Consider the following 22496-nt stretch of genomic DNA (forward strand, 5'->3'; position numbering starts at 1 on the left):
TATATGAAATACTTTTGTCCAATAGTTTAATCTGTTGTTTATTAAGTTTTTTGTTCATGTTTGTAGTTATAAATTCCTTTATTTTATCTTTAGGTTCCATGTTAATGTTATTATGATTAATTTTGTGAAAGTGATTTCTAAATTCATCTAGTATTTCTGGTAGACTAGAAACATTCTTCTTTTTCCTTAGAGAGAAAATTTCTTTGATATGATTTTGCTTATTCAACCTTTTTGTTTTGTTTTAAGTCTATGTAAGTATTTGGGGCTTATTGAGTAAGACAAAAACTTGTATTTCTCTAAAGTTATTTTAACTTTATGAGTTAAATTTCTTTGTATTTCTCATTTAGTTTGTTTATTTCTTCAATGACTTTTTTGTCCATAATATTTTCTTTATTATTATGCTTATAAGAGTCTAATTTACTTTGAACATCTAGTAATTCCTTATCCCAAGATTTCCTTTTATTATTATACCATCTGATACTTTGTCCATATAGATATGATTTTAAAGCATCCCAAACATAAACAATGGAGACTTCAGGAGTACTATTTATGTCTAGAAAATGTTGTACTTCTGAAAGTATATATTCTTTATAGTCTTTTAGTTGAGTTAAGTATGCTGGTATCCTTTTGATCTGAACATTGTAAGTATTTTTTATCATGAACTCAAAAACAATTGAATTATGATCAGATATAGGACATGAAATGATTTTAGAGTTAATTAATTCTGTTACCATCTGGTTAGAAATAAAGACTCTATCTATTTTTGAATAAGTTTTGTATCTGTTAGAAAAGAAGGTATATGGTAATGATTTTGAGTCTATCTGATTATTAATATCATTTAAATGATAAGAATTAGCAAAATCCTTTAAATGTTTTGCATTAGATGTAATTTTCCTTTTTCCTATAGTAGTAGTATCATTTTCATGTAGGATACAATTAAAGTCACTTGCCAAAATAATATCTCCTATAGAGAATGATATGATCTTATCAAGATGGTATTTCACTGTATTAATACCAATTCCAGGTATCCAATATACATTGATTAATGTATAAGTCTTCCCATTAATTTGTATTGTAACCATACAAAACATTCCTTTATCATCCTGATAAGACTTAATAGTTTTAGGAATGGGCATACTTTTATTCCATAAAATAGCCACTCCTCTTTTTTTCTGAGTGTGCTCTGAACTAACCAATACTATATATTTATTTGTGGCTAATTTATTAATATCTTTTTTCAGGAGATGTGTTTCTTGAAGGAATACTAAGTTGGCCTTATGTAAATTAATGTATCTTATTAGGCTTGCCCTTTTACACGGATTATTCAGTCCATTAATGTTTAAAGAAATTCCTTTTAGAGAAGTCATTTGGCATTTTTAAAACATATAAAACTTATAATCAAAATAACAATTAACAAAATAAGTAATGTTATACCTCCTCCTTTAGGTGTACCTTTAGATATAGCTGTATTTATTGAATCTCTTATTGGATTTTTTATAAGATTCAATTTTGTTTGTAGTGACAATGAGCTTACAAAATGTATTGTGGATGTCAGAACTATATACATACAACAGTGAACAAAAGAAAATAATGTAAGGATTAAACCTTGCACCCAGCCTGGAGTTAAAAACTCCAACTTAGAGTAGTACATACTACTCAAGTTAACCCTCTACCCTAAGCAGCAGTACCTCAGCTGCCACCTTATCAATTTAATACTAGTTGTTATTAACTTAAATTAACAACTTTCAATTAGATTATCTGGTAAGACAAAGCTACACATTTGATAAATCAGCAATATATAAACAAATAGAAACTTTTAAAAACAATTCATACTGCTATGTACATCTATTTAATATAATACATTTATACTCAAATAGCATTCAAATAAACTTGATATTAGGAACCAAGAAGAGAGAAAGAAATAAAAGACGTGAGAGAGGGAGAGGGAGAGAGAGAAAAAAAAAAAAGGAGGGCATTTCTACATATTAATTTATTCAAAGTTTGTAAAAATAAGTTCTGGTGTTCATTTAAATCAATAACTTTGGCTATTATGGTTCAGACATTAGATATATTAAGATGTACCTATTTTCTGTCATAGAAATGCAGTTAGCTTCCCAAAGACTTTAAATTACTTGTATCAGAGCTTTTTTCTCATACTTATTATTGCCAATAAAATAAAATATTATATTTATAGAAATTGTTATAAATCATACTGAATAGCTATGTAAATTCTCAGAAATACTTGCATTATTGTGAAGAAAGCCATCTGTATTTTGTATATCTGAACTGCTGCTTTAAAATATGTCACATGACAACTTCTTCCAAAATAGAGTCATAAAAATATTTATGCTTGTCAGTCAGATAAATCAAATGAATTATAGCAATGTATATAGTAAATCCAAAGGAAGCACAACAAGCCGACAGAGCTCGGAAACAGCGTAAAAAGAAAATAAGTCAAATCAGTCACCATATATAAACGCTGGTTCCTTATGGCACATGTTCCACGATCCCAGATATCTCTATAAAGCTGTACAAATGAAGATAAAATATTCCAGAAATGCTGCTGGACGTTGTGTAGTGTTTTTTTAATTGTATATTGTATATGTTTAGATTTTATGTATAGGGTTTTAATTGTTTAAACACATGCTTCGTTTATTGTTGGAGCACTAGCGCTTTAAAGTTACATTATGATGTTTAAAATTTCCACCAATCATGGCTTAAGGAGGGTTATTTAAATAACCAAAAATGTCCTGCCACTTGTATAAGTCTGAAGAAGCCTACGGGTGAAAGCGCTTACTTGTGTTAACCTGTGAATAAAGATTCTTTTATATACAACGTCCAGCAACATTTCTGGAATATTTCATCTTCATTTGTACAGCTTTATAGAGATATCTGGGATCGTGGAACATGTGCCATAAGGAACCAGCGTTTATATATGGTGACTGATAGCAATGTATATGTTTAAATCATAAGTTTTTTACATACATTAATATGTTGCAGTCAAGTAAACTTTCAAAAACACATGTATAAATGTTTCACTTTCTATGTCTTCTAAAATATCACATTTGCTTACTATGAGATACTGAATCATTTAAAATCCTTATAACTTTCATATTTTATAAATTATAACATGAATAAATAAGTAGTTTTAAAAGATAACTCACATTTAAATGTTATAGAGTTTATTTTCCATCGCAGAGTCACATTTGCAGCAGTTCTACTTCCTGGTAGAGTGTTCTTCATGAATCTGTGATGTGTCAGTGTGAATTCAGGGGTCAAAGTTCAAATTGACTGCTTTCAGCTTCTCTGCGTGAATTCTGAGTGTTGAAGCTTTTAAAACAACTCGAGGACACTATTCACGAGGTAACCCACATCCCAAATTGTTTCCCTTAACATTCTGGCGGGAATTTTGTTAAAAACAAGTGACTGACATTCATTTAGCAATATAAATGAAGCTAAACATAGCAAAACCTTCGCAAAGTATTTTACAAGTTATTACAGCCTCTATGAAAGTGAAACTAAGCCCACAGTTATTAATATGTAATAGAACTAATTATTTATGCCCCAATTCAATTTTTATACAAATCTTATTATTTACTGTATCAGTATGATCAAAAGCCTGTGAATATATTAATATGAAAGAAAATAAAGAGAAAGAACAGAAGAAAAAAAAAAGAGAGTAAAAAATAAAAAGAGAGTAAAAGAAAAGATAAAAAAATGAAAAAGGAAGCTATAAAAAGTATCTACAGTGGAATATCACTTGCTGTTTATATTAATAAAGATGAATATGAAACATACTATTTACTATTATTTAGTTCTAATTATTATTAGTTAAACAAGTATAAGCAATATAATCAAGGAAGTATAATTAGCAATAGCATTTAAACAACATACATACTTTTTTACAAGGAATAAATAAGTTATTATTCCATTTATCATATTTTCATTACACTTCTCTCCCTGCCCTCTCCCACCCCTTACTCACTACATAATCTAAATAGAATGTCATTATTTAAAATAAAAGAAAAGAAGAAAAAGAAAAAAAATGTATCAAGTTACTAACCTTAGTTCTCTTTGTCAGAAAGAGAAACATATTGAATGATAGCTTGTTATTAGTTCCTCAGATATTTTGACTGATATTTGTGGCTTTCTGAAAATGCAGTAATTATATTTAAAAAGATTAATAGTGAAGAAAAAAAAGAGAGAGAAAAAAAAGAAAAAAAACATAGAACAAGTCATTTGTTTTTTAGTCTCTTCTTCTTCTCTGAAGTCTTCCATGAAGTTTCTGTTGCCAACCTCTTTAATGAAGGACTAGCCCATTCCATTTCCTCTATTTTATCCAAAATCTTATTTTTTTTGATAAACAGCAATGCAGAGTCTAAGTCATCAAAAATTTTAAGACCATCAGGAAGGAAGATTTTTAGCTTGGCAGGAAACAGAAGGTAGGTTTTAAACTGTGCTTTCTTAAGCTCCCTTATTAATGGCAGAAAAACTTTTCTTTTAGTTATTACCAAGGAAGAATAGTCATTGTCAAAACGCACAGTTGCCTCATTAATTTTAACAGGAGCTTTAGCCCAAGCAGATTTAAGTACCATGTCTTTATCAAAAGATGACAGAAATCTAACTATAACTGATCTAGGATACTTTTTGTTAGAGTTAGTATTAGTTATAGATCTATGGGCTCTTTCGATACCAAAAGAAAATGCTTCTGGCAAGTCTAAAGTTTTAGGGAGCCATGTTGTTAAAAAAGAAGTAATATTGTTACCTTCAATATTTTCTGGCAGTCCAAAAATCCTAATGTTATTGCGCCTAGATCTATTTTCCAGGTCATCAAGCTTTGTTTGGAGATGTGCATTTTGTTTCAGCAAAAACTCAATGTTGATTTCCTCTTCTTGGATTCTATTTTCCATGTCATTTACAGTCTCTTCTATGCCTGTAATCTGGGTCTTCTGTTGTTGCAAGTCTATATGTAACAAGTCTATTTGTTTTGTAGTTTTTTCTATGAAGGTATCAATTTTAGTATCCAGTTTATCCATCTTAGCAGTAAGTTGCTGGATTGTAGATATCAGAGACTGAAGTTCTTTCTTGATGCTGGAATCTTGAGAATTTGTCTTACTGGAACTCATTTCAGACAGAGAAACTGACAAGAAAATTTCCAAGGTGATTTCTGACAGGAATATTATTAAAATGTTCTTTCTTTTTTAGATATTATTCAAGAAATAGATAAACCAAACATATTTAGAAAGAAAATTACTTCATAAATTAATTTTTAAAGTGATTATTTCCTGTCAGTGAAGTGAAATTGGTGGAGCTGAAGAAATCTGCTGCTATCCTGTGTTCATCCTTGGCCACGCCCCCCACTACATATAATTTTTAACATGAACAAATATTAAATAATTTAGCAAACATGTTTGCGAAGAAATTGTAAGTTAATATGCATTTTGTGAAGAATAATCATGAGAGATACATTTTTCTCTAACACTATGTATAGAAACTTTAACTGTGTAGCTTTGAAATACCCCTTCCAATCCACCTTGTTTTACTGGAAGAATCAGCTTATCCTACTTGACTCTTGCCATCTTCCCCCTCCCAGATAAAGTCCTTCAGCACTTTATTAATTGCTGTCCACAACTTCTCCTCTTGTTGATAAAAATATGCCTGACCTGTGTATAAGACTAAAGGGACTAAAAAAAATTAACTGCTTGTATCTTACTATCAATATCTATGTAACAAAGCTTCCATTTTCTCAATTTATGTATTATCTTTTGTTTAGTCTCTTCCCACATATCCTTAGCTGCCACACCAGAATCATTTTAATCCGTACTCCTAAATATTTCATTTTATCATGTCTCATAAATACAGATATTGCTGAACCAATTCGTGTGTGGGTACACATTTTACCACTATTGCATTTGATTTAGCTTCATTAATGTTGTGTCCCGAAAAGATTTGAAGCTGTCTCAAAGTTCTACAGTGCCATAATGTCTCTTTCTGGTTTTGTTGGGTATAAAATAACATCATCTGCAAATAGAGCCTGCTTTTGTTGACAACCATACCAATTATATCCTTGAATTTCTGAGTCCTTTATTTTCTTTGCCAGTGGTTCTAAATATAATGCAAATAACAAAGGGGAAAGAGGACACCCCTGCCTGGTTCCTCTGCTTAAGTAGAAATTATCGGAGAGGACCACAACCACTTTAATTTTCAACTCCGATCCCTCATTTATCCTCCTAAGCAACCTTATATTTTTTTCAGGAAATGCAAATGTTTCCATTACCCTGCTCATAAAGTCCCAGCTTACTCTGTCAAATGCTTTCTCTGTATCAAGACCCACCAACAACAATGGCATCTGCTTACATTTTGCTTCACTCTGGATCATCAGTGTTCTGTTAATTATGTCAAATGTTTGCTTCCTCTCCACAAAACCACATTGATCTATATCTATCAATTTTGGCATTACCTTTGTCATTCTTTTAGCCATGATAGACATGACCATTTTATAATCATGGTTTAGTATTGAAATGGGCCTGTGTGAACCTGGGTCTAATGGCTCTTTATCCTCTTTAGGTATTACAGCTACCACTGCTTTCTACCAGGATGTTGGAGCTTTATCTCCTCTTAAAATACTGTTAAACAAAACCTTCCAGATCTTATAGGTTCATAGGTTCATAGATGAGTACTAAGCTATTGGCCCAAGGGCCTACGTAAGCCTAGCTAACAAGGTACCCTGGCTTACACCACCCAAGAAAGTTATTTTCCTGTGCCACTATCGAGCAGAGACACAGAAGTGATCCCTGGGATGTATTTCCTATTTCCCATCCACTCATCAAGATTTTTCTTGAAGAGTGCTAATGAAGTACTTTGCTTGACATAGATGGGTAGCCTGTTCCAGAGTATGGAAGTCTCTGGGACAGGAATATATCCCTCCAGCATGTCCTGTTTATTGTGGTGACAAGGTTTAGGTCCCTAGAGCATGTAGCTTGGAGGGATTGGGATTTCTTTAGGTGTAGCATGTCCAACAGCTCTGGGTTTGACATAGCTTTATATGTTAGGCAGAGATCACCTCGGAGTAGGCGATACGCTACAGAGTAAAGCTGGAGTTTTTTGAGGCGGTCAGTGTAGGGCATTTGTTTGAGGCCAGTAATCCTCCTTGTGAGGTACGTCTGTGGCCTTTCCGTCTGCTGCAGATGTCTTGTGAGGTACATTCCAAAAGGGGCGTTGTACTCTATAATGGGTCTAATGAGTGTCGAGTAGAGGGGAACAATGACCTCTTTTTTCCTGGATGAGATCCCTTTTATGATGAGGTGTGCCACGTAGAAGGACTTCCTGACTACTGTGGCGATGTGACTATCGAAGGAGAGACTACTGTCCACCTGGGTCCCAAGGTCTCTTATCACGCATTTGGTGTTAAGTAGATTGCTGCCAATGTGGTAGTTCATGGGTACAGAGTTTTTACCAAAGGGGATGACACTGCACTTTTTGGCATTGATCTTGAGGCCATGGCTTTGACACCAGGCATCTGTCTCAGTGAGGCCCTTCTGTAGGATGTCCACATCATTTGGGGACTTGACTATGGCTCCTAGTTTGCAATTATCTGCGAACTTCATTAGCCAGAGGCCTTCTGTGTTAGCCTGTACTTAAGAGAAGTATATACCAAACAGGAGAGGTCCCAGGACGGAACCTTGTGGCACTCCACTTGTCACTGCTTTGAAGTCAGATTTGAAGTCTGAAACTTTTGCAGTGTGGGTTCTGTCAGTGAGCCAGTTGGCAACCCATCTTGTGATGTAGGGATTTATACCTAGTTTAGTGAGTTTAGCTATAATTCCAGAATGGGGGATGGTGTTGAAAGCCTTGGCGAGGTCAAAATAGGCTGTGTGAACCACCTTACCCTCATCTATGGCTTTGGTGACTGCCTCAAAGAAGTCGATCAGGTTCAGGAGGCATGATCTGCCTTTCACAAACCCGAACTGGGTGGGATCCAGAGTTTGGAGGTTACCAATGTCTTTGTTTATGAGTTCCATGATGATACGTTCCATGGCCTTGCAGACCAGGCTCGTCATGCTAATAGGTCAATAGTTCCCAGGATCAGTGGTGGCTCCCCCTTTGTGGAGTGGGATAACTGTTGCTGTGCGCCATTCAGTGGGCACAAAGCCTGATGCGAAGCTATTATTGAACATGGTGCTTAAGTGGGGAGTCAGTTCATTCTGAAGTTCGTGTAAAACACAGCCTGGGATGTTGTCCGGTCCCACGGATGCTGTGTTTTTGGCTTTAGAGAGTGCAGCTTTTACCTGCGTAGTTGTGATTACAGGGACTCTGCATTCTTCCTGTATAGATATGGGCCCTTTAGGGGATGGGGGGATAAAGTTAGCACTGAACCTATCTGCCAAGATGTTGGCAATATCAGTTGGTTCTGTAATTTTCATGGCTTTGTGCTATAGCTCAGAGCAGATCTGGGTGTTGCCATTGAGATTCTTGACATATCTATAGAATGTTTTGTGGTTGTCCTTGGAATTAGTGGCAATTTTGTTTTCGTACCTAGCTTTGGAGGATCTTATAAGGGATCTCAGCTTTTTACTGTAGCTGACCATGGAGCTCCTCCACTCATGGGATTTTACTCTCTTTTGCAACAGTTTCTTCCTTCTGTTGTACAGTTTGTTTATGGCAGGGGACCACCAGATTGGCTTCCTTTTTTTGGAGGATAGTGTCTTGGTTCTGTTTGGGATAGCATGATCCATGCACTCGTGTAAGTGCTTATACAGTGCATTTGTGTAGGATTCAGCAGTTGTAACTGTATTGTCCATCTGCATGGGTGTCATGAAGTTCACCACTTCTGTCTTAAGAAGCATGAAGTTGGCTTTGTTGAATTTTTTTACTGTGGTTTCCTTAATGGGGGGTGGGGGTGGGATATAGATATCAAGGGTGATTAGCTTATGGTCGGATCGGACCAATAAGGAGTTGACTTCAGGTGTGGAACACTGGTCACTCATGCTGGTAATGACTAGGTCTAGCATATTGTTGCCCTTGGTGGGGTGTGGTTAAGTTGATCTAGGGCATTGGAGTTGCTGAATTCCAGAAAGCGTTGAGCTAAGGAGTTGGTACATGAGTAGTTTTCCCAGTTAATGATGGGGTAGTTGAAGTCACCCATTATTAGGGTGTTTGAACCCTAACATTTTCCAGTACATCAAGAAAAGAGGAGTGGGAATCCTGGGGCATGGTGGGGTATCTGTAGCAAGCTACAATTTGGATTGCAGTTTTGCCCAGAGTTAGTTGCACTTGGATAACCTCGGATGCATTATGCTGAGCAACTAGCCTGGAGGTGTGGATATCCTTAATGAATAATGACACACCTCCGCCTTTGGTGTTTCGGTCCAGGTTACATGGCCAAAAAGTGTGGTATGAGTTATAGCCTGGTAGTGCAGGGGTGCTCTCTGGAGCCTTGAACCAGGTCTCAGTCACTGCACAGATATCGATGTTCTCCATTTTAAGGAGTGCCTCAAGTTTTCCCTCCTAGCTTCCAAACTTCCACAGGAATACCATGTATTCCTGGGGACTTTACTGTAGATTGATTATATATCACAATTTTTATCTCCCCTCCCCCATCCTAGCCGTTAGTAATTGAGCCTCATCTACCTCTAACCTTGGCATATTTAATTCTTCCATAAACATTTCCATTTGTATATTTTCTTGATTTCCATATTTCTCTGCTTTATACAGACATTCATAGAATTTCCAAAATATTTCTAATACCTCTACAGGATCTCTTGCTACCTTCCTTGTTATAGGCTCCCTAAGCTTGGTGACAGTACTTTATACTTTCTGTTGCCTAGGTCCTTGTGCTAAAAGTTTTTCTGCTCTGCTGTTATTATCAAAAAACAGTTGCTTAACAGCAATCTTTCTAAACTCGTGCATATTATCAGGTAATCCCTTATTTTCTGCTTAGCATTGTGCAGTTGATCCTCTTCTTGTTCTGTGAGATTCTCCTTATTCTGCAATACTTTAATATTTGTCCGTCCCTCTGACTAATTCCTGTTACTTGATTGAGTTTCAGTTCAATCTAGAACATAAGCTGCTGTTAAAAAAGAGATAATTAGTAGGACATATAAAATATTGTGCAATAACTATAGGAATCAATCAGAGGAGGTCAGAAAAGATTGGGAAGACAGATTCACTAAGCAATTCACAAAGAAACATTGGGGGAGGGGCATATATATGTCTCCCAAATATGCAACAAAAACTAAAAGATTTAGGAATTTTGCCTGGAAGTGTTTGTATAGGTACTTTTATACCCTAAGCAGACTCCAAAGAGTTTTTTCTCAGGTAGATGGCAAATGTCGGAGGTATAATGGGGAAGAAAGAAGTACCTGGGAGCATATGTTCTCAGAGTCTAATGAGTTGGCAGACTGTAAAAATTCCCTACAGAGAACTCTGTCAGGAATACTGACAAGCAAATGAGTATAACTAAGGAAATTATTTTTTTGAGCTGAGATAGTGGATCTGAATTGCATAGACATAGTACAGCCTTGTTAAGTTTAATTCTGGTTGCTGCCAAAAAAGCAATTATTAGAAAATGGAAATCAAAGTCTGAATCAACCATACATAAAGTAGTGAGTATTGTAATGGAGTTGAAAGAACAGGAAATGAGATCTTTAGAAAAGGGTAAAATTAAATTACTTAGAAAACAGTGGAAATTGTGGAAACAATAAATGCAGAAATTTTTTTGTTGGAGGAATGAGGTTTAAGAAGAATGTTGGTGTGATTATATTATATAGAAAAAGGTATATGATGTATAATGTTTACAAATAACTTGTTAATGTGGTTTGATTACTTTTATATAAGTTTGCCTATGTCAGGTGATAATTCAATAATTGTGTTTTTAAAATAAATAAATGAATACATATCTTACTACAAAGTGATTTTAGACTTCTCTGGAACTAGTTTCACCATAATAAGTTATTCCTCAACACTAAGAAATTTGTGGTCATGATCTTTGGCTCTCTTCCCCTGCTTCCTTAGTCAAATAGACCCAGATTACCAGCCACAGTCAGTAGTTACACAATAAAGACAACTAGGACTAATCCTTAACCAAAGTTACCATTCCAATATCAGACAACAACAATCTGTTATTCTCTTTCCAGCTTAGGATAATATATAAATTAACTTTACCACCAACACTTGGATAAACCAAAGTTCACCACAAGAATAAAAAGCCAATGATTACCTTTTTAAATTTTTAATAAAAAACAAATGTCCAAAGTAGTCACGATCTCCACACCATAAAAGGCTGCACCAATTTTGCTGGAACAAACAGTAACATGTTCTTCCAAGATTTTTAAAGCAAACACAGCATCACACAATAAAATTCTGATGTACAAGCTCCAAGCAATACAGATAAGTAACTCCTCTAGCGCCTCATCTTTTCAGCCTTTACAGAGTATACTTGTTCTGTCTACCCTCACCCTTATATACTACAATTTAAAAGTAATTTTTCAATTAAGTATATAAAACCCATCATTCTATTAAGGGAAAGATTTCCAATGACACTCCCTACTCAACCCCCTTGGAATCAATGTATTAAATTTTAAAATTAGGACAGACTCCATTTTCCATAATTTCTTTTTTATATCCATATCATGGATTTGTTTCACTTGCCCTAAAACTGTGGCTTCTAAACTTTGTATACTGCCGTTATGATATTCTTTAAAATGTAATTCCACAAGACTTGCATGCTCTTTTTATCTTTCCTTAAAACTTCTCTTACTTTCCCCTATGCATGCTTTACCACAGGGACATCTCAATCCGTACACTTTTCCACTACTTTTACAAGAATATGTGCCGTTGCAAAAAAAACTTTTTTTTCATTTATTTTATCAAAACCCTGTGTAACATACTGACAACAGCTGCACTTTCCACAAGGAAAGAGCCCTGTATTTGCACTTTCATCTTTTGCATCTTTTCATTCTGAGAAATTCTCCATATGGGATGGACATAATCGTGGGGAGGGTGACAGCTTTCAACATGTGCTATATGGCTACTCTCTCAAACTTCCTGTGTATTCCTGTTTGAATTTTATCATTATTAATACCTATTAATGTTATATCCAAAAAGTTTACCTTCATACCTCTTTTAATCCCATTAAATTTTATATTATAATGGTTCTTATGTAAATCCTGAACAAATGTTTCCATTTCATTCCATCCCCCTTCACATACAAATATTAGGTCATCAATAAATCTATGATATTGCACCATCCCATATGGAGAATTTCTCAGAATAAACAGATTATGTAGTGAGAAAAAAAGAACGTGACAGGGAAGTAAATAAGGCAGCTAAAATGTTTGTGGATAGGGGTTATAATGAAATGATGGTAGAAGAAAGTAAGGTTATAGTGAAAGAGCAAAACAGGAATAAAAAAGTTACAAAAAATTTGCACAGAGATGTGCAAAATAATCAAGAAATGCAGAAGTTATTTTTTTGTAACAAAATGTACTGTCTTTTCTGAATCTTTACTAAATTAGTTAGATATCATTGGGACATTCCAGAAATAAGTAAATATCTTAAAATAAAAGTAAATGAGTTTCCTATGTTTTCCTATTCAAGAGGTAGAAGCATTAAAGATTTTATAGTGCATGGGAGGTTTCGGTTACCTTTAGACAACAGAAATTTGGAAGTGGAAATACAGGGCACTTTCCCTTTTCGAAAGTATAGATGTTGTCACTATATTACACAGGGTTTTGATAAAAATAAATGAAAAAAAGTTTTTTTGCAAAGGCACATTCTTGTGAAAGTACTGGAATAGTGTATGGATTGAGATGTCCCTGTGGTAAAGTGTACATAGGGGAAAATAAGCGAAGTTTTAAGGAAAGATTAAAAGAGCATGTAAGAGATATAAGAAAAGGCAGGGAAGAAAGTCCTGTGGAATTGCATTTTAAAGAGTATCATAACGGCAGTATACAAGGTTTAGAAGCCACGGTTTTAGGGCAAGTGAAACAAATCCGTGATTTGGATATAAAAAAGAAATTATGGAAAATGGAGTCTATCCTAATTTTAAAATTTTATACATCGATTCCAAGGGGGTTGAGTAGGGAGTGTCATTGGAAATGTTTCCTTTAATAGAATGATGGGTTTTTATATACTTAATTGAGTAATTACTTTTAAATTGTAGTATATAAGGGTGAGGACAGACAGAAGAAGTATACTCTATAAAGGCTGAAAAGGCCAGGTGCTAGAGGAGTTACTTATCTGTGCTACGTGGAGCTTGTATATCAGAATTTTATTGTGTGATGCTGTGTTTGCTTTAAAAGTCTTGGAAGAACATTTTACTATTTGTTCCAGCAAAATTGGTGTAGCCATTTATGGTGTAGAAATATCAACATCAAAATTCTCAGGTTCATCCACCAAAGCTCTCACTATGAGCACCACCATGAGATCATTAAAAAAACTTACTGAGTGCTAGAGGAAGGCAGGAAGAGCCACCTTCCTTCTCAATGACTGAACATGCAGATGCTTACATGACCATTACTGTGCTCCTCTTAAAGACCATCTCCAATTTAAAAACACTATATGTACACCACAGAAACTCTGGTAAGCGACCTGCCATGTGCTTGAGAAGAGAAAGCTTTTCCTAAATTACCATCATTACACTGGAATAAAATATCCCCAGACCTATGTAACTCCAGTAGTCAAGATAACATTGAATGATCCTTTAACAAAACAATTAATGGTAGCTATCAATGTCACTGTTCTGACAAAAAAGGTTACATAGTACTTCATTACCATCCCACCTATTTCCACTTAAAACTATGAAAACTTTTACTCAGACACAAGTAAGGCCTATAAATATTTTAATGTACTATAATTAACTCTAATGAGAATCCCCACAGCTGACCCTCCTTAATAATCCTTACTTTAACTCCTCCAGTTTCATAATACTCAAACCTCCTCTTTACTCTAACTTAACCTGCTGTCAGGTATTACTCACTAACACCTGCAGTTTGTACTGTCTGTGCCCTGTTAACTGTGTATCTCACTGTTGTAAATGCCATTTATGAATTGTCAATACCAGTACATTTACTGTACCATTGTTTTATATGATGCTTTGCTCAATGTGCCATTCTTTGTATGTTACTGATGGAACTGTAATTTTCATAAATATCCTGTGTCTTGATCTGGGTCATATCTGAAAAGAGTCACTAGACCAGTGTAGTTACCCAGTTAGCAAATGTATAAATAAATAAATAACTGTTAAAAACTGATGCAGAAATCTTCTCAGGAAGCATCAGTAAGTGGATACAAGTAAATGTAAATATGCATTTATAGACTGAGCAATAACAAAGCTAAGAGACAACGCTATAAATTATTCCATCTAACTTGCTAGATCATCTGTAAGTCACAAAAATCTAGTATTAGAAGCACTTTACTTCACTGAAAGCCAAGGTTAGATGTATCTGGTTATGAATTTGTAAACTCTAAAGTTGGTCTTTAGATTCCAGACTTCCTTCACACTGATGTGTCCTTCAGAGAGAAAGGTGTAATGAAAAAAATGAGTGTGACAAAGAAATAATCTGAAATTAGAGAGAACTGATGGGCTGTTCAGACAACACCATGTACAGCAGACCGGGAAAATGTTACTGACTTATTTTATCAAGACTGCTACACTCAGAAAAAAATGTATACAAAATATAGATAAAACCAATGATACAATTCAGAATTTTTGTATGCTTTCTCCCCTCTGTTTACTAACAATAAAGCATCTCCCTCCTTTCAAACTTGAGCATATTTGTTCTAATCTGGAATCTCCAGATATGTTAAGATGAGAGACATCAGGATTGACTTGCATTCAGGTAGACATTAGGGGAGTTTGTGCTCTCACTAGCATCCCAACAATGAAATTATTTTTGTATAAGCCCTTGCACCCACCCCTGGATAGGGGAATGGGGATATATTGTATAAACCCTTGCACCCACCCATGGATAGGAGAATGGGATATCTTCATCACTGCAGGGACTCACAATGCCCTCCACCTGTAAGTACATACTCCTTTTCACTTAATAATAAGGATTACCTCCATGCAGTAGTTTGGGGAGTTGTAACTCCAGTCCCACAGGACACTGTGTGCAGCACTACCCTCCTCCAAGGGATTGTGGCTGTGCCTTACTGTACCCTGCACACCCCCATAAGATAGGCACTTCCATCTCCCCTGTGCAAGCATATTTAAGTGTCTTAGATGGTAATATCATTCAGATTGCCAGGGCCATTACAAGAGCCTTTATTCCTGTATGGCACCAATGCTGTTAAATTATATATATCCAATTTTTAATATGTGTCCTGTTTTTTTCATTTTGTAATCCCTGAATTATATCTGAAACTAGTCTAGGTAGATCCAACACACCTACCTAGCCACTAAATGTCAAATAAATGCCATGTACTCAGAATTAGGAGCACAGTGGTGGCAGTAGTAGTCTAGCAGAGGACAATGCTGAAAATTATTTTCACTTGAGTTACTGAATTTAGGTAAGTGGAATCAGAACTTCTTTCTTGGGTTTCATTTATTATATCAGAAGGGATACGCTCTTCAAAGGGGGACTCACCAGATTGTTTCATCAATTCCTGTTTCAGTGAAAGCTTGTGTGAATTTGAGACTGATGGATTCTAAGACTCTGAGGATAAGTTCTGGATCAGTAAATGTTCGTGTGTGTGTGTGTGTGTGTGTGTGTGTGTGTGTGTGTGTGTGTGTGTGTGTGTGTGTGTGTGTGTGTGTGCATGCAAGGGTATGTTGTGTGAGATTGGCTGACAAAAGTGCATGCGTCTGAATGAGACATGTTTGACAATATGTATAAGTGTTAGATCAGACAAATGAAGCTTTTATGTATGTTAATGAGGGGATATGTGTCTGTGAATGAGAGAGCAGCATTGAGTGCTGTGTGTGTGTCTGTGTCTGTGTGTGTGTGTGTGTGTGTGTGTATGTCTGTGTGTGTGTGTGTGTGTGTGTGTGTGTGTGTATGCGTGTGACTGTTATGTCCATATGTCAATTCAAGATCAGCAGACAGTGCAGTTTAGGAAATTCCTCCTTTTTCTTAAATGTTGTGCAATTGCAAAGTTAATATTTACTGAATTTTTTTTTGGGGGGGGGCAAGGAGCCTCCTACAAAAACTTATTTTTTATGAGAAGTTAATGGAACATGCCATCAGTTAGTAGACTTTGATGATGTGAGTTGTAACAAAATTTTATTTTGTGGTACTGACAAACTTCTTTCCTAATGTTCTACAGAATAAATCAGTCACGTGAGATGGTCGAAAGAACAGCATAGAAGGCAATCTGAACCTCCAGTGATGCATAGAGGCATGATACATTATTACAGTTCTATTTTCCACTAATGAATTTATTCTTTTTTGCTTTGATTTTTTTTCTTATGAGCCTTTTAAATCTCATATTCTTTCTGCTGTGTGTTTATAATGTACTTAACATTTTAAAACTGACCCCCAGATTTTGTCATTTATTATCTGTAAATTATTAACTTCTGTTTTTGTATTTGTCAGAATGTCTCAAGCACTGTACTTCATGATGAAACTTTCTAATTGGTTTTATTTTGTCTTTATATTCTCCCAGGATGTGTTTAAAATCAGGCATATGTGTGTTGTGGCACATCTTAATGAGTAAAAATAGAAGCGGAGAAGTTAGGGGTGGTAATTGGAATAGAGTATTCTACAGCTGACCAGACCAGAAGAAGGAAGAAGAAATTTACAAAAAGAAAATTAGCCTGAAAATTCTAATACCAATGTTTGTGTGATTAACTGCAACATGATCTCGCCTTTCCCTTCTCAGGGAAACGTTAGTAAGTTAGATCACTAATATCCCAAGGAAAGGTAACAGTGGGCTTCTTGAAACCACCAGGCAGTAGCTATCTCCAGGATCTGACTACTTGAGAGTGTATCTGCTGAACATAACAGGAAAGTGGTTCATTAAACCTTTGCAGTAAAAGAAATATTGTTGAAATATAATAAGCAGATTTACCATTTTTGGAATGATACTAACACCTCTTGACAGCCAAACTGACAGGATTAGAGGCTAAGAAGTGCAAACCAGGCAGGTTAGCTTCAGTGTTAAGGAAATATTTTTGGGCATTAACAAAGAAATGCTAAAGTATAATATGATATTATGCAGCATGGCTTATATCTCACAATAAGACGTTTTCTAACAGAGTCTCTAGTATGGCATAAGACGTAGGAATGCCTTTCACAAAGTATCCCATGGTTTACTTAGCAGGTTATCGGAACGGGAACTGAACCTAAATACATAAACTTGAAAGTGATTGTTGAAGAGAAGTTTGGAAAGCTGTGGTAAACTGCTGGTACATTGGGAAAGCAGGGGTAGCAAGTAGAATGCTGCTGCAGTAGTGTAGTAACGCTAAGAGTAAAAGATACTGTCAGTATAATTTAATTGTTTAAAAATACAGATAATGAATGTACATAATATAAACCAAAACACTACAAATGGGAAGTGGTAAAATTGTCTCTTTTTTTAATTTATATTTTACTTACTGTGTTTGTAACCTATGGAAAGGCCTATTTTACAAGAGGGCCTAAGAAACAAGATCTCCAAGAGAACTCGTTTTGTAACAGTCAATAAAACATACCCAAGTTAAGACAATACAAGATTCATCTGATATTGACTGTAAGATGTGTGTTGTGTGTGATACACAAATATTAAGACTGGCAGTGTTATTTGTTAAAATACATTTTGCTATGTAAAGTATAGTTGTGGGTCAGTATGCATCGTGTATTGTATGAGGAGATCCATCCTCGGTAACAGTTGAGGTAAAGCTACCTAGCGTTTTACAGCCTGGTATCTAAAATGTCCTCAGGTTTCTAACCCCCCCCCCTTACTCATAATCGTCTGGTGACTATACCTTCCTGTTCAGATCTACTGTATTTTGCTACACTGAAAAACAGATGCGTCCGATAGTAGTCCCAGACTACAATTTACTTCTGTGAGGTATATTTTACAGTTCTTCCAATGTAAGTTAATTTTTATTGTTTGTATTTATTTCTTTCACTAGTGTTGTCTGGCAACCAGTCATATTTACATTGACTTTTTGACTAAATGTTTACTGTTTTTTTCTGTTTCCTCTCTAACGGGTCTGAGTGTTTCTGAACACTTTGATATTTTCCAGTATCTTAACTAAATCTACTTTTTTATTGCTGAGCATTATAGTTCTTAGGTTGTATTTTTTTCTTTTTTCTTTCTCTTTTTCTTTTTTTTTTTTTTTGCATTTTCTTAGAATTAAGTTACATTGTTTCTCCTTTTTGTTTCAGATGTATTAATGTTCAGCATCTTCTTGTTCTGCTGGCAGGTACTTTTTATGTAATGTTAGTGCTTACTTTCATTGTTTTCTGTAAAACTAGAGCAAACATTCAAGAACTGTAAAAGTCGGAAGAGGATGCCTCCACAAGGCAAGCATTTTAAGTTTTTATATTGTTTGGATGAAGAACTTAATACTTCTAGATGTGAACTACCTTTAGGCACATGAATAACAAGTGAAATTTATATTTATTGATAAAGATGCTTTCTGCCAGGGCCAATAAGCCCTGCCCACTAAAGGATGTTCCTAAGCCAGGCCCATTCACTTTGATGTTTGAACTTGAGGCCAAGATTGTTACATTATCTGCTGATTCTCCAACACCTCCAAAGAGAAGAGTCTAAGTACAGGACCAAAGAACACAGACCTGCTTCTCTATTTCCTCATACTACAAGCGCTAACTCCCTGGACATGATTAGTCTAGCACTCTAGGGGTTGGGCAAACACTGGATTTGTTGTCTGCTGCACTGCTTCTTACTTTTGCAAGGTGCGTAAGCCAGCTTGACTGAAGCACCCTGCTACCAGAAAGCATGCACACAGTCATCATTGTCTCCACCATGGAGATGAGATTGTGCCTGCTCTTGAGTATCCTCGAACTGCAACATCCCTCCCAAGGATGGATGCATACATCCATCCTGCCTGCACTGTCAAGCAGCAGAACCACTAACCAAACTCAGGGTTGCCTGGATCATAATCAAGGCTTTATCCCTGAATACCCTAGGGACAGACTGGTCTCCTCAAAAATTAGTTCAATCGCTAAGTTTGACATCTTTAACAGACAAGGAAGGGGAAAGTTGCGGTCAGCTGCCTGTTGGGTGCCAGGATCCACCACATAATGCATGCGCTTGGGTCACTCCTCATCAAGTACAAGTATGACTTGGTCATTGTCCATGTTGGTGTGAACGACCTAAGACATACCTCCCTGGACTACATGAAAAGAAACATGGAGGAGCTCTCAGATTTTGTAGCCCAGGCAGGTATGACCCTAGCCCTGAGTGGCATACTACCGTCGCCTAGAATGATACCACAGTACAAGCAGAAAATGATTGACTTCAACAGTTGGCTAACTTTATAGTGTCATTCAAAGGGGAGCCAATATCTGTCTGCCTGGGATGACATGATCAACAGGCCTTGATGCTTTGCAAGAGATGGCCTGCATCTGTCACCCCTAGGATTCTGGTTACTGGCAAAGGTTCTTGCCACCCTTATAGTGCCTTTTTTAGGCAATGCACTGAAGACAAAATTACCACCATAACAACTGCAAACAAATGCAGTCTGAGGGTAATACTACTCAATGCTAGAAACCTAAATCTCAAAATGCACTCGCTTGAGTCACTCCTAAAACTGGAGAACATCAACCTCTGTGCAGTAACAGAGACCTGGTTCAAGGCTGCAGAGAGCACACCAGCATTACCAGGCTACACAGCATATCACACCTTTCGACCCCCAAACCTGAACCGAAGTCCCAAAGAATGTGTGGACCAAAGCCCCAAAGGAGGTGGTGTATCCATCTTCATAAATGATACACGCACCTCCAGACTGGTTGCCCAAAATAATGCATCTAAGATGCTACAGGTACAACTAACACTGGATAAAATGGCAATCCAGGTTGTAGCCTGCTACAGATCCCTCACAATGTCCCAAGACTCCCACTCCGCATTCCTGAACACTCTGGAAAGCATGAAGGTTCAACCCAATGCCCTTATACTGGGAGACTTTAACTACCCCTCCATTAGCTGGGAAAACTACTCCTGCTCCAATTTATTTGCCTAATGATTTCTGGAATTCATTAGCTCCAACGGCCTGGACCAACTCATTCTCACTCCCACCAGAGGTAGAAACATTCTCGATCTTGTCATCACAAACATGGGGGACTGTTGCTCCACACCAGTGATCAACTCTTCCCTGGTCAGATCTGACTATAAGTTAATCACAGTCGATATCCAAATCCCACTCTCACCATACCCCATGAAGGAAACCACAGTGAAAAACTTCCCCAAAGCCAATTTTGTGCTTCTAAAGACAGAAGTGTCAAACGTCACGTCACCCATGCAAACAGGGATGTATGGCCGCTGAATCATACACCAAGGCGCTGTATGAGCATTTACACAAGTGCATGGATCAGGCCATACCTAACAGAACCAAGATCATGTCCTCCAAAAAAAGGAAGCCAATCTGGTGGTCACCTGCCATTAACAAACTCTACAACAGAAGAACAAAACTGTTGCAGAAAAGGGCAAAGTCCCAAGACTGGAAAAATTCCCTTGCAAGTCTCAGCAAAAAACTGAGATCCCTAATCAAAGCCTCCAAAGCTAGTTATGAAAATAAAATTGCAACAGATGCTAAAGATAACCACAAGGCATTCTTTAGTTACGTCAAGAATCTGCATAATAATACGCAGAGGTGCTCTGAGCTACTGCACAATGGCATCACTTATACTGAACCAAAAGATACTGCCAACATCTTGGCAGACAGGTTTAGTGCAAACTTTACCCTTCTCACCCCCAAAAGGGCCCATCCTAATACCCAAGGAATGCCAAATCCTCAATATCACGGCTGCTCAGGTAGAAGCCGCACTATCCAAAGCCAAAAATACAGCTTCCATGGGAGCTGATAATATACCTGGCTGTGTGCTACATAAATTACAAAGCGAACTGGCACTTCACCTGAGTGCCCTGTTCAACCACAGCCTCACTTCAGGGTTTGTTTTCACTGAATGGTGCACCGCTACAGTCATTCCTCTCCACAAGGAGGGGAGCGACTACTGACCCAGGAAACCACTGCCCCATCAGCCTGATGAGCCTGATCTGTAAGGCCATGAAGCATATCATTATGGACCTCATAAATAGGGATATTGGGAACCTCCAAACCCTGGATCCCTCACAGTTTGGGTTTGTGAAGGGCAGATCCTGTCTGCTCAACCAGATAGACTTCTTCGACTCTGTCACCAGAGCAGACAATGAAGGCAAGGCAAACCATACAGCCTACCTCGATCTGGCCAAGGCCTTTGACACTATCCCCTACTCAGGGATCATTGACAGACTCACTAACTGAGGCATCAACCTCTACATCATAAGATGGGTTGCCAACTGGCTCACGGAAAGAACCCACATGGTGAAAGTAGCAGACTCCAAATCCGACTACCGGGCAGTCACAAGTGCCGTCCCACAAGGATCGGTCCTGGGTCCTCTCCTGTTTGGTATATACTTCTCTGAAGTTCAGGCCAACACCAAAGGGCTCTGGTTGACCAAGTTCACAGATGACTGCAAACTGGAAGCCATCATTGACTCTCAAGCTGATGTCGACATCCGACAAAAAGACCTCACAGACACCAATGACTGGTGCCAGAACCATGGTCTTAGACTCAATGCCAAAAAGTGCATTGTCATCCGCTTCAGGAAAAACTTGATGCCCACAAACTACCACATCAGTGGTAGCCCTCTCAACTCCCAAGGTGTGATAAGAGATCTAGGGACACAAATGAATAGCAACCTCTACTTTGAGAACCATGTGGCTACTATAGTTAGAAAATGTTTCTATGTGGCACACCTCATTGCAAAGGGTTTCTCATCCATGAAGAAAGAGGTCATAATCTCTCTACTCATCCCTCATTAGACCCATTGTAGAGCACAATGCCCCATTTGGCATGAACCTCACTAGACACCTGCAACAACTGGAGAGGCCACAGAATTCCTCACAAAGAGAATCATAGGACTCAAACACATGACCTTTACAGACAGACTAAAAAAAATACAGCTATACTCAGTCTCATATCACCTACTTAGAGGCGATCTCTGCTTGGCATACAAAGCCATGTCAAACTCAGTGTTATTAGACATGCTTCATCTGAAAAAAACTCAATCCCTCTGCACCACATGGTCCAAGGACCTCAACCTCATCACCAAAATAAACAGAACCTGTTGGAGGGGCAGGTTCCTAACCCAGAGACTACCAATACTCTGGAATAAACTCCCCATTCAAGTCAGGCAGAGCACCTCACTGGCCTTCTTCAAGAAAAATCTTGATGAGTGGTTGAGTAACAGGAAATTCACCCTGGGGATCATTTCAACAGCCTTGCTCGATAGAGGTACAAGGAACTAACGTCCGGCAACAAAACAACTGGATATGTTCTTGGGCTAGG

At 37.0% G+C, this 22496-nt stretch overlaps 1 long non-coding RNA gene across 1 annotated transcript in view; it reads left to right on the top strand.

Moving 5' to 3' along the window:
- Nucleotides 1–17646, top strand: part of LOC122809740 — a 100328-nt gene extending 82682 nt beyond the window's left edge. The window contains exon 2 of the long non-coding RNA XR_006365943.1: nucleotides 16267–17646. This is a non-coding gene — a long non-coding RNA (uncharacterized LOC122809740). The remainder of the gene's footprint in view (nucleotides 1–16266) is intronic.
- Nucleotides 17647–22496: the final 4850 nt, after the last annotated feature.

Source organism: Protopterus annectens, chromosome 8.part0, assembly GCF_019279795.1.
Source record: "Protopterus annectens isolate FY-2018-M chromosome 8.part0, PAN1.0, whole genome shotgun sequence".
Lineage (NCBI taxonomy): Eukaryota > Metazoa > Chordata > Ceratodontiformes > Protopteridae > Protopterus > Protopterus annectens.